The sequence below is a fragment of the Urocitellus parryii genome, chromosome 5, assembly GCF_045843805.1.
Source record: "Urocitellus parryii isolate mUroPar1 chromosome 5, mUroPar1.hap1, whole genome shotgun sequence".
NCBI lineage: Eukaryota > Metazoa > Chordata > Mammalia > Rodentia > Sciuridae > Urocitellus > Urocitellus parryii.
In genome coordinates, this window is record NC_135535.1 from 86,439,040 (window position 1) to 86,456,187 (window position 17,148).

Genomic DNA, 17,148 nt, shown 5'->3' on the forward strand with positions numbered 1-17,148 from the left:
CAATAAACAATGTATTTAGTAGTTTACCAAATGTTATATTGAGATTATAGGTTTATAGAACATTCACATTGAGGTTTCTTCACAAAACATATTCTTATAAACTATCATACCACTCTTACCAATGAGGGAGGCAATAATAATTAGTTAACAGGTCTGGATTCAACTAGTTTTAGTATAGCCATTATATTGGAAAAACCATTGCATTTTACAACACAAGTAGATTAAGTAGATATTTTGCATTGGAGCTATTGAATTTGGACTACAGAGCCAAATCTGACAGCTTTATTTTCCTATTTAGAAACATGATAGGATATTCTCTTACTAATAAAAAGCAGCAACACCTCTCTCCTCATCCTGAGACATCATGTATAGACAGTTTCCATTCAGATGCATCTTCCCAGCATCTGGGAAAGTCACACAAGATTTGGATAATGACTTAGTATGGAATAATAATTTGTTTTTTGACATATAAGTAGATTTTATGCCTACTCTAGTTCCATTAATTATAGGTTGTTTTCACAATGCTTGGGTAAACTGAATTAGTCTTATAGTACTAACTGACTTTGTGCCTTTCCAATTTTGGCATTCCTAGTTACCTTGTAAACTTGGACCAAGCCTTTAACCCCTGAGCCTTAGATTTTTACTCTGTAAAACAGAAGATAGAAAAATCACGTGTGAACAAATTTATAAACTTTGTTAGGATAAAATTAGAGTGTCGGAGAAAACTTTACACGATGCACAAAGCACATAATAAGGTCTCAATCAGTCTGTTCCCTTCTTGCTGAGTGTATTGGCTATATATGGATAGAATGACCTTACTCTTTGTGGTCATGGTTTCCTTTAGTTCACAGATTATTCACTGATTCAGGAACAGAAATTAGTCCTCCCTTAAGGACCTTGCCTTTTTATGCCAATGAACAATTTCTCTGCCCATGCATTTGATATTCTGTTGTTTAGCATGACCCCCATGATTGCATCCTTGTGGAATAATGAAGCGTCCTTCTAGCGACACCAGACAAGTCCTGGGATGTGATTCCATGTGACAGAGCTTGACAGGAGAGTGTGTTCAAAGCCAAAGAACAGATTTGCAAAATCAAAAAATCCTTAGAATTTCAGCTTCAAATCCTGGCAGGATTGAATTAGCTTTTTTTTTTTTTTTTTTTTTTTTTTTTTTTAATCTGGAATAGTTAAACTTAGTTTCATGTGTTTTGTCTGAGTACTGTGTGTGGGAGTGGGAATCTATACCATTCAGATGGAAGCTTTCATCTGTTTCAAGCCCGTATGTATATTAAAACAGCCATGGAATTTTATATGTGCTCAAAGCCTAAAAATATCTTCACAGACCTTAAGAGAATCAGGCAGTGGGCTGAAGAAAGATTTAATATTCAGTATTTCTTATTTCTATTTCTTTTTGCATTCTTTTTTTATTAAAAGTTGGGTTGGCAGAAGCTTGAAATTTTACTCTGAAAACTGAGCAATCATATAGTTAATGCATTCTATTAAGATGACAATTGCAAACACTTTAAAATAAAACAAAACCACAATAGATTCATCAACAGCAAGGTTTCGGGGCCCTAGTTGTCAAAATAAGAGTCTTAAATTTCCTTTTTTTATTTTGTTCAAAAAGCAAAGAAGCTCCAGTAGTGTTGGCAATATAATCTTAAATTTCCTTAGGTTAAACTTACAGAGAACAAGAGGAAGAAGTAAATATATTTCAGAGGAATATACAGCATTAATGTATGGGGGTCTATCCTGAAAATGGGTGTACTTAGGTCTTACATTGAGGTCATAATTCCGAATACTTAGGCTTCTGTATCATTACTTCTTTAAATAATTTGTCAAATTCACAGCACTTTTTTTTAATTACTAAAGGACAATGTGTCAGTCTATCTTATGAAGCAATAAAGCTTGCTCTATTAGGTACAACTGAATGAATGAATGTCTGCACCACAATAGGATTCTAGTGTATTGGAAAGCCACTGTTTTCCTCTTCTCAAACATTTTGGAGCTGTTTATGGATTAGCTTTGGGTTTCCAGGCCAATGTCTCAATGTCTAAGGAACTGTGGATACATTATGGAATTACCCACCCCTTTGCTCCATGACCCTGAGATCAATGCACTTTCCCTGCACTCAACCCAGCAGTCCCACTTCCTCTCCTTCTACCCACTCCTTCACATGAAAGTCAGAACTAAAGCATATGAGCAAGTACCTATTTTTGGTAAATGCATTGGTTTATCACATCATTGAATAACCATGAAAATTTCTCCCTAAATATTTGAATCATTTCATTTATAGTCAAGGACACTTTCTCAAAATGAACATTTTTAAAGCCAACAAATTTGACTACACATCTGGGTTTGAACTCAACAGAGGCAGAAACACTATAGTTAATCTACTAATTTGTGTTGCTATTCTTATCTAGTGGTCTCACTTTGAGGAAACCACAAAGATGCCATTTGAGAAGTCTTATCTGTAGGGGTGGGGCTGCATTGAAGATGTTGGACTTTTGGGCAATGATTACATAAAACACATCATAAAGTGGTGAAAAAGATTTTTAGAGGACGTTGTTTTCTTAACATGCTTTATCAGAGTAGTAATTTTGAATTATGACAATTTGGAAAGAATAAATGTAGTTTGACATCATGCAAAGAACAAATCACTGAATTTAGAAACTAGGAAAAACTGAAATCTAGTTCTTTGTATGCCATTATGTAATTTTGTTGGGTTGAGAACATTTCATACCAATATGGTATCAATTCCTTCTTTATAAAATAAGAAATCAGTTTAGATAAGAATTCCCAAAATTTGTACTTTACATCTGTAAAATTATCTGCAAAAGTACCATTAATTTTTGTGATGAAGTGAATTGGGAAGTGTTCTATACTCTGACCCCCAAATGTACACATACATATTAAAGTCTGTGAATGGATCTGCAGTTTAAGTCCTGGCTTAACTTCAATATTTTCCAAAAAGGTTTTCCTGGGAATGCATTTTAATATCTTTTAGGAACAGAGTATCACAAACACCTTTTGGAAAACTTGGGGTCCCTCTACCTCATTTAAGTTTTTAAGGTACTTTCTAGTATTAAACTTTATGATCTAGGATTTTAATCTGAGGCAAGGGACAATTCGTTTATAAGAAAAATTAATTGTATTTTCTACCTTATATAAAGCCCTATCTTGCTTCATATGCTTATTAACCTGCACTCGCTTTCCCCCTTCAAACTCCAATTCCTTGTTTGAACAAAATAATAGGTTTATCTTAAGTAACAGAGACATTCTGTAACCTCATGGATATTATTTTTGTTTTTCTGGAAAACCATGTTTATCATCACATAATATAATACATTTAGTCTAATGAAATTTTAAGCTGTGGGCTGGTAAAAGTTTATAAAGGCATTACATTTTCTGATTATTCTTAAGGACATAACATTAGAGTATATGTGTTGTTGATTTTACCTATTGTCAGAGTGCTTTTTTGGGCAATAATCTATATCTTTTAGTAAGACAAAAGAAATGGAAAGAATGCAGGCTTATGTTTAGTAGATGTTAAATTTATTTATGATGAAAATCATTTTTGCTTACAACTTTCAGTCGAGTTATTTAATCATGGTAGTTGCAAATGTATTGTATTTTGATTTTTAAAAATGCTTCCAATGGTTTTAATATATAAAAGTAAATGCTTTGTATTTTATTCATCATAAAAAATGTTGACAATTTCCCCAATTACGTACTCTCTGATGGGCCACTCTTTCTCTGGAGTTAGGTATTGAGATGATAAAATACTCGCAGTACCCACAAGGTGGCATGGCCTTCTTGTTCATTTCAGTTTCATTTAGGGTTATTTCTGCTTTATCTGCTGCTATATTTTAGATTCTACTTTTTATTAAAGTTTTGAATTTCACTTTATGGTTTTATTTTTCCTCCTTTGCAACCCAAGGACAGGACTGGAATTTCTAGAGAGATGTATTTTTCAAAGCGATATTCAAGTAGAACTCTAGTGTTTTCTATTGTTCCAGTACATTTTGGAGCTGAATTTAAATTATTTGGCTTTGTATAAAGCTTAGTTATCTTAATGTCTGATGAATATTAGGTACCCAATAAATATTTGCTGTGACATTTCATGAATTGCCTTGTGTGTGCAGGGGGCAGTTCTCAGTAGTATCAGAACAGTTTAGGGAAACTTTATATCAAATCTAATTGCTTGTCTTCTATTGTCCAGGAAGTCCTGTTATTTCATGACATATAAAAAATATGTCACGGATTCGGATAGAATTTCCATTCTATATCAATTCTAAGAAAGGCATGGCAAGCTAGTTCAGTTTAGCCTTTCCTCTTTCACTCAGTAAGTCATTTTTCAATCCTCCCTCTGTACCCAGCACTGTACTATGTACTGAAGAAGATATGAGGATGGGCAGAATATAGTTGAGTGCAGAAGCACCAAATAGCAATAGCAAGTAGTCACTCCCTCACTCATTCATTACCAAATATTCATGGAGGGTTTATTGTATGCCAGGTGTTGTAGATGGTGCATGGAGAATAAAGTGACCCCCAAATCTTACATCAGAGTAGACACACAATAAACTAGGTAAATAAGTCAAATGAAGGAAATACAAACAGTAGCTGATAATGATATATGCTAAGGAGGGAAAAAAAAAGAAGCAAAGCAGGAAGACACTTGGGATTGATAAGCGAGGGTTGGAGAAGATGATCCTTTTATTTTGTTAAGTGAGACACACTTGTAAGAAGGGAGACTTTGTGAAAAACCCAATGGTGCAAAAGTGAGCCACATGGTGTGTGGCTTTGCAGCAAGGACGGGACAGGCAAAGGCTCCAGGGTGGGAGTGCATCACTATTTGTCTTAGTATGTTTGGCTGCTAAGGAAAAATTCCATAAGCTGAGTGGCTTTTAAAAAACAGAAGTTTATTTCTCATAGTTCTGGAGGCTGAGCAAGGCAGAGGGTGTCTGGTGAGGTCCTACTTCCTCTCCAGGGACCATGCCTCCTGTGCCCTTACATGGTCTACATAGTGAAGGGGACAAGCGGTCTCTCTGGGGCCTGTTTTGGAAGGACACTAGTCTCATTCTTAGGGAAAGATCACTCTGGCAGTTAGCATTTCAACATAGGAACTGGGGGGCACGGGTCGACATTGTTTTAATGTGTAGCATCACAGTCTTACTTATAGAGAGACAGGAGCTAAGGGAAGCTTCTTCACAGGAAGCTACAGAGGAGTTGGTGAAAGAAGGGAAATTTACCTGGAACCACAAGAGGGTAGAGAGAACAGCAGAAGCAATGCCCCAGAGGCAGGAGAACCTAAGATGTGCTTGTGCAGGAAGCAAGAACTTGAGGCTGAAAATGAGACCGATGTGCAATTTCCTGTGTAATGGGCACTGGGGAGGGAAAACAATGATTTTACTGGACTAATTTTGAGGGGGGAAATAATCTCACAGTTTTAATTGAGACAAATCTTGAAATAAAATTCACAGACAATATATGCACATTGTAATTCAGACTTGTTTTTCACAGAGATCCGTGTTCCTTCTCATAAGGTTTATGACGTCTTGACCTCAGGATGTCTAAGAGGACAGATAGTAAAAGTTTTGAGCATCCCATATTTTCTTGATACTAGTTCTGCTTTTGTGATAAGGCCCCAGGATATAGTGTCTACCTTGGAATGCACTAAATTTTAGGGTATCTGAGATCTCTACAATGGATAGTGTAAGTCTCTTTTATGAAAGGTTTCACCAGAGGGACAGCTCAAGTGATTCTATCCGATGGATTTTTCTAGGTTTTAAACTTTTAATGGGTGTCAGAAAAGGAAGAGGATGGGCAAAAATTCCTTGAGTGTTTTGGAGAAAACAGAATCTGATGCTTTAAACTGCTACAGTTCTTTTTTTTTTTTTTTTTTCCTTGTGATACTGGGGATTGAACCCAGGGCCTTGTGCATGAAAGGAACACACTCTACCAGCTGAGCTATATCCCCAGCCTACTACTATGGTTCTAAACAACTGGATACATCTGCTGCTGAAGTTACCCCGTTGCTGTTTTTGTATTTATTTTATTTTTTTTAAAGAGTTGATTCTCTAATCAGGGAGAGGTAGAAGAGAAATAACAAGGGAAGAAAAATATATTACTTTATCACTTTCATTTCACTCTATTCCCTTAATTCCATATGAATACATACCTGCTACATACATATACGTGGGCACCCCTGTATTCTCAGGGTTATTGATAGGTATCTGTATGTTCTTTGTGGGACGATGAGATACTGATCTCTTCTGGGTAATCCAAGGCAACTCCTTTTACACCTTAGAGTGTTAGTTTTCTATTATATAAATATATGGTGGACACTAAGTGGACACAAAGCTTGTAATTCCTCCCTGAAAGATTATTGCAGGAGTAAATGAAGTCATCCTATGAATGAGTTGATCATTATGCACATATGTACAAACACTCAGCACAGAGAATACATTTCTGTTTTTAGTTCAAACTGTGTTTTGAATTTCAAGGGACCTGTTTTCAGAAATGCTACTTTTAGGAACAAAACAACATGATTAGACTTACGAGATAGAATATTAGAATATCATTCCTAGCAAGGGTAGGAAATCTCACTATCCCTGTAGATCTTCTTCTTTGCCCCCAACCATAAATCTCTTCCTTTCGGATCATTTCCTTTTTAACCCAAGTAGCAACTTCGCATGGATATTATTTTGTCCACAGTTATGAAAAGGCCATGGCATATTTGAGACTGAAGTATGGGACGACATGTGGAGGTTTCTGGGCCGACATGGGTGGAATAGAGGAGAAGGGGCCAGGATCCTGCACCTGCCCTGAGTCTCAGCACCACACTGGGTGATAAGTCGGTTTCCTTGTTACTGTCCTTTAGTGATAGGTCCATGGAGGCGAAGCCCAGGACATCTAAATGGATGACCTAAAAGGGGCATCAGGAGAAGGTCTTGCATCCTAGTCACACCAGCTGCTGCTCATCATTCAGGCTCTTCCCCTGCCTGTGCTGTCCTTGCTCTCTGGCAGGTAAATACACTTACAAGGGGGTCCCAGGAATTGAAACAAATAGATGAGTGTTTTCAGACATTGCTAACTCCCACCCTTACATTCCATGCTTATGAACATGGCACTTTTCAATTCTAGTCTTATTTTTTCTTCTGATTCTACCTATTTTTCCTTATACCATGGCTCTGGGAAAGATAGGTGTCAGGTTTAATATGGAATATTTTGCTTGTTTTCATAGAAAATTATTAAACAACATTTATCGAGTATTTACTATTTTCCCAATGTTCTGCTGAGCACTTTGCATGCATTATGTCATTTAATACTCACAAAAAAACCAATGAGGTAAAAATTATTTATTCTAGTGAAAAATGAAGAAATTGAAGCTTAGCAAGGTTAAAGGGCCCCTAGGTCACACAGGAAGTGGCAAAACCAAGGTCTGACCCCAGGCAGACCGACTCTAGACTTTGTCTCAAACACTGCAGTATATGGATAAGGGAACAGAGGCACAAAAAGATGCCAGGAAAGCATTCAAAGTTCCAAATCAAAGATCTGATAAAAAGTATTTTCTCCTGACATTAAAACCCATATTCTACCACAATTAGCTTTGGTCAACTCCAGAAGCAAAAGAAAAGAATCAGTTTCATTCAGGAGCAGTGGCCCTTCTCCATCAGACTCCACAGCTCTGGTTTCTTGGTTGGTGATGCAGTGTTCACTGTAAGCTTTCCTTGATTAAGTGCCTGAGCTCTTTCTATTCACAAGCCTGCTGCAATGTAGAGAGAGCTACATTCAGGTTCCATGGGACCTAAAGCTTAAGCCTTTTTCAGTGGCTATTTTAAAAAAATATATACGATTATGGTGAAAAAGAATTACTTACTTTTTAAAGTGAGAAATAAAGGTGTATCAAATGACAAATGTTGGAATGCCAACAAGGAACACAAACATCCTAAGTCCATAGACATATTTCTTAATGAACTGCCATTTTGTTAGTTTGCTTGATTTTTTTTTTTTGTACCAGGGATTGAACCAAGGGGCACTTAACCATTGAGTCACATCTCAGCTCTATCTTATTTTGAAACAGGGTCTCACTAAGTTGGTAAAGGGCCTCACTAAATTGTTGAGGCTGATCTTGAACTTGGAATCCTCCTGTCTCAGCCTCCAGAGTCACTGGGATTACAGGCATGTGACACCATGGTTGGTGCTTGATTGATATTTTTTTTTAGTTGAGAGTTGAGATGTACAAAACATCAGTGACTTTACACACAGACATACTTGCAATCAGTAGTGTTGTTATAGATTTTTGCCATATAGATTGGAATTCTGAAAAATTCTGCCTAAGAAATTTATATCAAAAAAGAAAGAATATGTAGAGCATTTGCACTTGTTTTAGTAGCATTATGAAATATATTTCTTTCAAGTATACTTCTGTTATGACTAAGTATTAAGAAGAACTTAATTCTTTATTTATAATTTTACATGTTACAGAATTATTCACCAACTAGTTCTTGTTCCATCCATTTCAAACTTTTGCTCTCGAGTGTTGGGCTTAATAGAACATGTTTATTTAAGAAAAGAACCTCTGACCCTTATTGAATTAAAATTAAGTGTCAGCAGAGTTTCATTCCTTCTGGAGGCTTCTAGGGAAAGATTTTCCTTGACTTTTTCGTGTTTAAAGAAATCTGCTGCTTTCCTTGGCTCATGACCCCTTCCCCTATCTTCACATATCCCCCAACCTCAGATTCCTTGTTCTCTTTTTTTTTTCTGACTCTGATCCTCCTGCCTCTCTCTTATAAGAACCCTTGTGATTCTATTGGGTCCACCCAGGTAATCCAGAATAATTTTCCTGTCTGAAGATCCTTACCTCAATCTCATCTGCTGAGTCTCTGTTGCTAAAGTAAGATGCCCGCAGGTTCTGAGGTTGAGGATGTAGACGGCTCTGGAGACTATTACTCTATGAAATTGTTCCCAGGGAGGGCTGGAGACGTGGCTCAGTGACAGAGGGTTTACCTAGCATGCATAAAGCTGTGGGTTCAGCCCCCAGCCCTGAAAAAAAAAGGAAAAAAAATTTCTCAGGGTATTTGTTTTAAGGTATAATTGTTGAGTTTAAAACTAGAGTTTAGACTTTTTGAATTCTGGCCCATATTTCTTCACTGAAATAATACTCTTAGTATAAAAGTAGAAATTTTTAAAGAACATTTTTTTTCCTGTCCAGAAAGATTTCCTGGACACAAAGACCACCAAGAGATCTTATTCATACCACTAAGTCATATAGATGTTAGGGAAATTGGCTGCCTTAATTTCAGCAATTTATAATGCTGATGAGTATACATAGCAAAGAGATCTGGTCCTCTGCACCCTCCTGGTGGTCCTTTGATGTCTGCACTGTCCTAGGAGACACACCATGTGCTCTACCAGGAGGACTCACTCACTTTTCTCCACTGCATCTCCTCTACTTTCTATGACTCACACTGAAACTCACTTGGCTCAAGTGAAAAGCTTAAGACTTTCGTTTAACGATGCTTCTCTCTGACAAAAACTCAAATCAAGGAAGGCATACGAAAATGGAAAACATTTTCAGAAGAATATGGGTTGCAGATTACCTCCCACATAAAGTAGTAAGCCAAAGAATCCCTGATCCTTATAAAGCATTCTAGATGCTGGATAAGTACTTGTTGAATAATTGCACATTTATAGATCATGAAGGAAGCTTGAGGATCACTTTATTTCCACAGAGTAGCTCACTCCTGCAGATAACCTGGCTGGGATGGAACCGTGACTATGGAGGCACATATTCCACAATTAGATGGCACAAATATATTTAAAAAAAGAGGAAGAGGTGCTGGGATCTAATAAGCGCCTTCTGGACAATGGGCAAGAATAAACTCTCTGGAAACTTGTCTGCCATTACACATTGAAACGTTCTTAGGGCTGACTCAACAAAGTGCCACCACTGAGTCATCTGGCCACTTCCTGGGTTTTCCCCCTTGAAACCTTCACACCCAGGGTCTGCTTGCACCCCACCCTGTTGGGGGATGATCTCAACAGGGTTCATTCACTAAAGTCTCGACAGACCTGTTTTGTAATGGTCCCCATGGACATCAGAATCCTATCTTTGGAGACTGACATGGAAAAAGGTTTTAGACAACAACAATTAGTGGGAATTTTCTCCCAAGTATCATCTGACCTTGAAAGCAGGACTCTCTGGTGAGAGAAGGCAGTGTGTACCTTACAGGAAATTTAAAAAAATGACGTCAGGGCATTCCATACACGATTAGCCAAAAGGTAAAGTGTAACTGTGGAAGCTTACTTCTGATCTTTACAGTGAAGAAGTGAATTGGGGATGTGCAGGCATCAGAAGGAAAGCTGAGCTGAGTGATACCGTCTAAAGGAAGGAGTGCCCACAGCCTGGCCTCATCCATTCAGCACATGTTGAGGATTCATTGGGGGCAGCGGGCGTTCCAGCCCTTCCTCCTCCCCTCCTGCCAGTTCTCTTTTTGTTGTTCCCTATTTGAATATTTTTCATACTCAGAGCTGTATAAACTTCTCTTCATCACCAGATTCTTTGATCTAGGAACAATAGCAGCCCTTTGAATAGCAGCATAGGAATATCTGTTACATAATTTCACTTTTTCTAGAGACTTTGAACATTAACCATGTCAGGAAATATAAAGTTAAAGGGTTCCCATGGTTTGACCACACCCTGACCTCTTTTTGGTCTTTTTATTTCCTTTTCGTCGTGTTTTTATTTTTTACCCAATTTGGTCACACTCTTTTGAGGCTAATTATATACTGGCCTTGCAATCTTCACAAGATTTGCACATGACAAGTTCTGATTTGCTTGTTAGTCAGTGAAGGCAATCTTCAAAATGAAGCTTCATAAATAACCAAAAGGAAGATTTTATACTCAACAGTAAAGCTAATTTATACTTACAAGAATTTTTCCGTGATGCATTATACAGTGTTAGGCATAATATTTTAATTTCCTACACTTTAACACACATTTCAGCCATCCTGACTTTGATTGACCTATGGCGTCTGGATGCTTCAGAATGTATATAAAGCACTACATCATATTATGGGCTGTAATGTGTTATTTTGCAATCTCTTAAGACTCTTACTTTCTTACACACACACACACACGCACACACATACACACACACACTCTCTCTTTCTCTCTCTCTCTCTCAAACACACACACACACACACACACACACACACGCCTTTAGATGCTTATATTTAATGGTCCCAAACTAAAATAATATTTCTTTCTCTTCTGTTACCTACTAGTTATTTTCTGTTAACCAAACGCAAGGAACTCTGTTCATTTCTGAGAAACTCTAAAGACGTGTTTGTATGGAGAGAAACATGCCAACAACCTAAATATAGAATAATTTTTTTCCCTAGGCTTCTCTCAGCACTCATAATCAAGCACCATCAATGATCTGACCAATAAATAACCTACCAGAGAAAATGTGTTGTCATAAACAAACTGCACAGAGACCTGGGTTCTAGAAATAGTTTGACTACTAATTATTATGTGACCTTCAGGAAATCATTTAACCTTAAGCAAACTATTACCTCTCCTATCTGCTTCCTGGGTTATGAGGACAAATGATAGGAATGTATAAAAGCAACTTGAACAATTTAATCTCCTACACAGACAACTTTCAAAGTCAAACTCTATACAACTTTTGTAGAGTTGTTTAGAATGAAAAATATTTCTTCATGAGGAAGTACATCAGTTAGAATACTATTTTTAAAACAGGTATTGATTAACTTTTACGACAACTAGCCACATTGGTTAAAAGAAACTGCATAAGCTACACTACATTAGGCACCACAATTTGTTGTTTTTGTTGTTTATATTGTAAGATTCAACTTCAGGTCCCTTCTGTGACATTCAAACTCTTCACTTCTTTACCTCCTTAGATTTAGACACTTTGGGAAATACTGACAACCTGTGACAGCGGTTAGCATAGCTGTCCTTCAAAAATGCAGGTGGACAGAGACTTAGCTTTTTGTCTCATTTCCTATGTAAATGGCCGATTAAGAGATTAAAAGGACATCCCGGGTTTACAAAGCATATTCGCTGACGCTGGCAGTGTGTTGGCACTGTGTTTTGACTGCACTGACAGGAGCATATTTATAGGGAAGAATTCCACCTAGATTCTTTTGTTCAGCTCATTACAATTGATTTGTTACTAGTGTAAACTCTGGGTTATTATAATAATTAGTGCAGACATTAATGTAACGAAATAGTGTTTTCCAGCTAAAGTAATATTCAAATGCAGGCCTGGTTCTCCTCCACTGTTAAGTGGGCACCTCCCAACACTGTGGGACTGAGGAGGTTCTTGATGGTCCATGTTAAGCTGAGGTTGCTTTAATGGATTTCTTTTTTTCTTTTGGTTTCCCTATTGAATCTTTCCAGGTCACAATGACACATGGTTTGTAAAACGCAATGCCAGTGAAGTGGCAAACACATGCCACCACATAAGTCAAAGGCAGGATTTGAAGAGCGCAGGTGTTCCGAAGATTGCACACCATGCAATGTCTGACTGTGGGATTCATTATGGCTTGCTGGAAGATGGCAGCTCTTGAAGGCCTCCAATGACAGAAACACATTTGCAGCTGACTGCCAAGCCATACAGATGTGGAGGGAATGTTTAAAATCATCTAATAGAGACATGTTCGAGACCACCTGAGCCACCTTTGTGGCTCTTGTTCCTGGTTTGTTTGAGCCACAGGCTCACACACCTGCCAAGGAGTGTGAACACCCCTCCAGGCCTTTGTAAAATGCATCTGTGTGTAACTTTTGATAGCTTTTACAAAACATGCAATTACTGTTCAGAGTGAATTCCCTTCAGCTGCTTTCTAGTCAAGTGAAGGAGGTGTAAACATTTCTCAGTGGGCCAGAATTCCAAATACCACTTGGTTCCCTGGCTAGATCCTTTTTATAGTGTCTGTGCATGTATTTCAAGCATGTTCAAGCTGAGAGGTTTCAGGTTCAAAGGGCACGTAGTCTAGAAAAATCACAGGATGGTGTTGAAAACTCACCTTTGTAATAAAGCTGGTAAGGGTGATTTGAAATAAACAGTGATAGGTCAATTGTGGTAGACAAACTGACAATATGCTTTGATATTCACAATGAGCAATATCAATTACCTTTTCATGGATAAAAAGTCACGTCACAAATAAGGAGCTTTGGGGGGAATTATAATGATATCTTGAGTTGCAAACCTGTTGATGGTTAAGGCTTGCTCTTTTCTTTCCTTTCTTGTTCTGCTCCCTCCTTCCTGTCTTTGCACCAGGGGAAGGGAAAACCCTGCATCCTGCGCATGCTCGAGTTTTAAGGAAACACAGAGTCAGAGCAGGTTCAAGAGAAGAGAAGAACTAGGCTTAGTCTGAACTTTCTCCTTTGTCTGAGACCCTCGAACACCATCCAGTGCAGTCTCCGGTGAGTGAGGGAGGCTGACCATGTGACTGACTCTGGGTTTTCATAGCTTAAGAGACATTGGAATTGAAAAACCAAATCCCACTCCGCCATGTCAGAAGCATTCATCTTCTGAAAGGTTGAGCAGGAGTCCTGGTGACTGTTTTACAGTCAATTTAATTCTCTGCCAGCTTTGCTTTGCACTGGAGTTATGGTTTTATTTATTCATTTGTTTATTTGCTTTGAGGACAGAGTATTGCTAAACTGCTGAGACTGACCTCAAATTGGGGATGCTCCTACCTCAGCCTCCGGAGTCGCTGGGATTACAGGTATGAGCTCAGCACTGGAGTCTTTTGGTAAGGTGAATCCTCTCTTCTTTTCTCCTTCAATCTCCAGGCTCAGAGCTTTGCCTTTCTCAGAAGTTCCCTACTAGGCCCACCTGCTCTGGGGGAGCCACATAAGAGTTGTATTTACTCAGGCCACTGGGTGTGAATTTAAGGTTGGAACCTTTCCTTTCCTTTTCTGCCCTTTCTTCTAGGAGGTCACAACTTGTGATCTCCTCTCAGTGCCATTTTGACAAATTTCCTCCGTAGAGGTAGTAAAGATCAGTCTCAATCGAAATGGTAAAGAACAATGAAAGTACCAACTACAAACAGTAAATGAGGACAAAGGTAAAAGGTTGGTAGAGAAGCCTGCTCAGTAAGCAAAGAAGTCCTCACAGCTGCTGTTCTTCACTCATTCATGTGTTCTTTCGCTTCAAAATGTCTAATAAGTTACTTCTCTGTGTTGGTATGTCAGCAAATGTGGTACATTTAAATGAAGGAATTCACACTGAGCTTAAAAAAAGGAGAAATTTGTACAATTGTATGGCCTGGGTGAGAACATGGTAGTGGGGAGTCATTGCCATTCCCAGGCTTGAAAATAAAAAGAGGTTACTACGTCTCAGAAAGAAAAGTTGTATGGAGAACGCCTCCTGGAAGGAACCATGGCCTTAAAGAGGGGGGCACAGCTAGTTTGTGTCAACTTTGCTCATTTTCACAAGGTCTTGTTTTCCTCTTACCTTTCAGCCTATAGCAGGGGCCTCCCATAGGCTTGCACACCTAGACCAAGGCTCAAAGTAAGAGAGGTGGAAAGTGGGTGACTGAGGATATGCTAACCGGCTAGTTCCTGAGAACACCTGGTACTTAAACATGACAATAGGCAAAACCCTGCTGCTGGGGAGAGGGGTGAGGGGGTGGAGGCGTATGGATGTTGTATCCCTAGTGCAGGTCATAGACAACAAAATGGAGAATTAAAACCTATAGGTACAGAGAAGACAGGGCCTTTAAGCCAAACTGAAAACTGAGGTGGAGGCATTGGGCAGGACTCAGTTGGGGACACGTGTCATCAAAGTCTTCTCCCAGGAAGCATGGCACGGCTGGGGCTTTAGCAGGATGTAGATGCAGATAGGAGAGAAGTGAGGTGAAGGCAGCATGTATAAAGGTCAAGAGGTGGGGGACATGCGGCTCAAATAGGCTTATATGATGGAAAAGACAAATGGTTTAGAAATGAAGCTGGAAAAGAGGACAAGGGCCAGTTCCTGGACAGAAATACTTGGGAGCTGGAACTTTATTCTGTGGACAATAGATATTCACTGAGATATTTTCAGTAGGCAAGAGACAGGGCCAAATGTCACTTAAGATGATCAGCTGTAGGGCAGTGAGGCAGTGTCCATGCTGGTTCAAGGGAGATGAGATTTGCGCCTGGACATAAGTTAGGAGTTTAACAAGGTAAAAGAGGGCAGTGGAAACAAAGTGAGGCATAAATAGACACTTCTGTCCAAGGGCCCCAGTCCAAGCATACCCATGGTGCTTTCCCTTTTCAAAGCCCCCACAATGGTCATCTTCCCTGTCTATCCAAACTGCTCCTGTTCCTGATCCAGGCTGAGAAGAATATGCCTTCCAGCCACAGAATCTTCCAAACTTAACTTCTTTCTTGCTTCCTTTCATTAAGTCTCTTTTTGTATGAAGGCTGGACTAAGTGGTCTTTCCAGGCTCCCAAAGTAATGATTAAACACCTATGTTCTGATGTTTGTTGCATCACAGTGAAATGACCTGTTGATGTCGTGGTTTCACCCACTGGAAAGTGAGATTCTTGGAAGCTGGGACCTCATCTTACCTACTTTTGTATCTGAAATTCCTGACCCTGAGTAGATTTTCAGTATATATTTACTGAGTTGAATTGAAATGAACTTCTGACCTTCTTTTTGTTCAATCTCCCAGGTTTTGGAAGGATAAAGCTAGAAAAAAAGAATTCTCTTGATTGGACAAATTCACTGAATCTGTACTGAGTTTCGAAAGGGTGACAGAGAGTACAACCAGATCACCATCACATCTGAATTCCCACCCAGATACCTGGGTTTTCCAAAATTCCCTTTGTACCAGAGGTATTTTTTACTTTTAAAAACCCAAGAGAAATATCAAGTAAAAATGTATTTTGAACAAATCTGTAACTCTGAGGAGACATACAGCATTAATTTCTTGTATACCAGGATAGAGTTACCCTACAGCTAAGTTCTTATGTACCTAGTTATGGTCAGTTAACATATGAGCACAGGAAACACTAAAAGAAAGACACCAATGAGATCAGGCAAGGTCTTCAGTTAACACTGAAGCATAGTGATAGAAATCAATCACCTGTGCCCTTCCACCCTAAGAATCCTTAAGAAAAGATGAAAGAATTTTAATAGCAGGCAATGCAGTGAGTCTGGTTATCCCGAGGAACACAGTAGTCAAAGGATGTATCTTGAGGAGGCATTGTTAGGAGGGTAAAGGAAAATTATAACAGAATGTACTGGGCATGTGTTCAGGAGGCTAGATAGCTACTTAATGCTTATGACAATCAGACAGGGAAGATGTAATTTTTATCCCCATTTGACAGATCCCCTGACATTCAACTGGATTCTTTTTATTCAGCAGACACTTACTGCCCGCCTCCTAAATGCCAGCGGCTGTGCTAGTTCAGCATCTCTTCCCCAAGTCACTCAGCAGGCCCTCTGAACCCTCATTTGTCTGGGTGAACAAGACTGATCTTTTCACTACACGGTTTCCCTTTTCCAGCCTACTTGGTTGTATTTTAGAGCAACATTGCCTTGAATCCATTGCACTAACTTCACGGTAACTTCTTGGGCCACTGTGTTGCTGCAGTATTTTCCGATTTACAGGGTTCAGATAGCATCTCACCTCAAACCCCCAACGTAGGTTTTAAAATGTCTTCTGAAGAGACACACAGTCTAACCCAGTGGTGAGTCAGTTCTCTACGTGGTACAAGGCACCTGCACAGGCTTTCTGCCAGGGAGGTTTCATTCTCAACACTTAGTTATGTTGTCACTGGGATTTTAACATGTCCTGAGTTTTGATAGAGTAATTGTAAAATGCATGTCAGTTATTTTTGTGACAACATAGGCTCAGTAGATGCCTAAGTAAACTTTGCATGCCTTCATGCTCTACTAAACCCAACTCTCCCTTTCATGGTTCCCTCTGGCCTACTTCAGGGCAATTAATAAGAAAAATGTCTTCCCTTCTCATACCTTTCACATGATTTTTTTGCTCAAATGGGGCTCCCAGGGCTGGTGGCTGCCAGCTTCACGTTGCTCTTATTTTCAAAGATAACTGAAGAAAATCTGGGAACAATGTCACCATGCCCACCACCGTATGCTCAGGAGCAGACATGGC

At 38.9% G+C, this 17,148-nt stretch overlaps 1 non-coding gene across 1 annotated transcript; it reads right to left on the reverse strand.

The window, feature by feature from the left end:
• Positions 1–5,907: 5,907 nt before the first annotated feature.
• Trnae-uuc (transfer RNA glutamic acid (anticodon UUC)) lies at positions 5,908–5,981 on the reverse strand. The gene has a single exon. It is a non-coding gene; the product is annotated as a tRNA-Glu (tRNA).
• Positions 5,982–17,148: the final 11,167 nt, after the last annotated feature.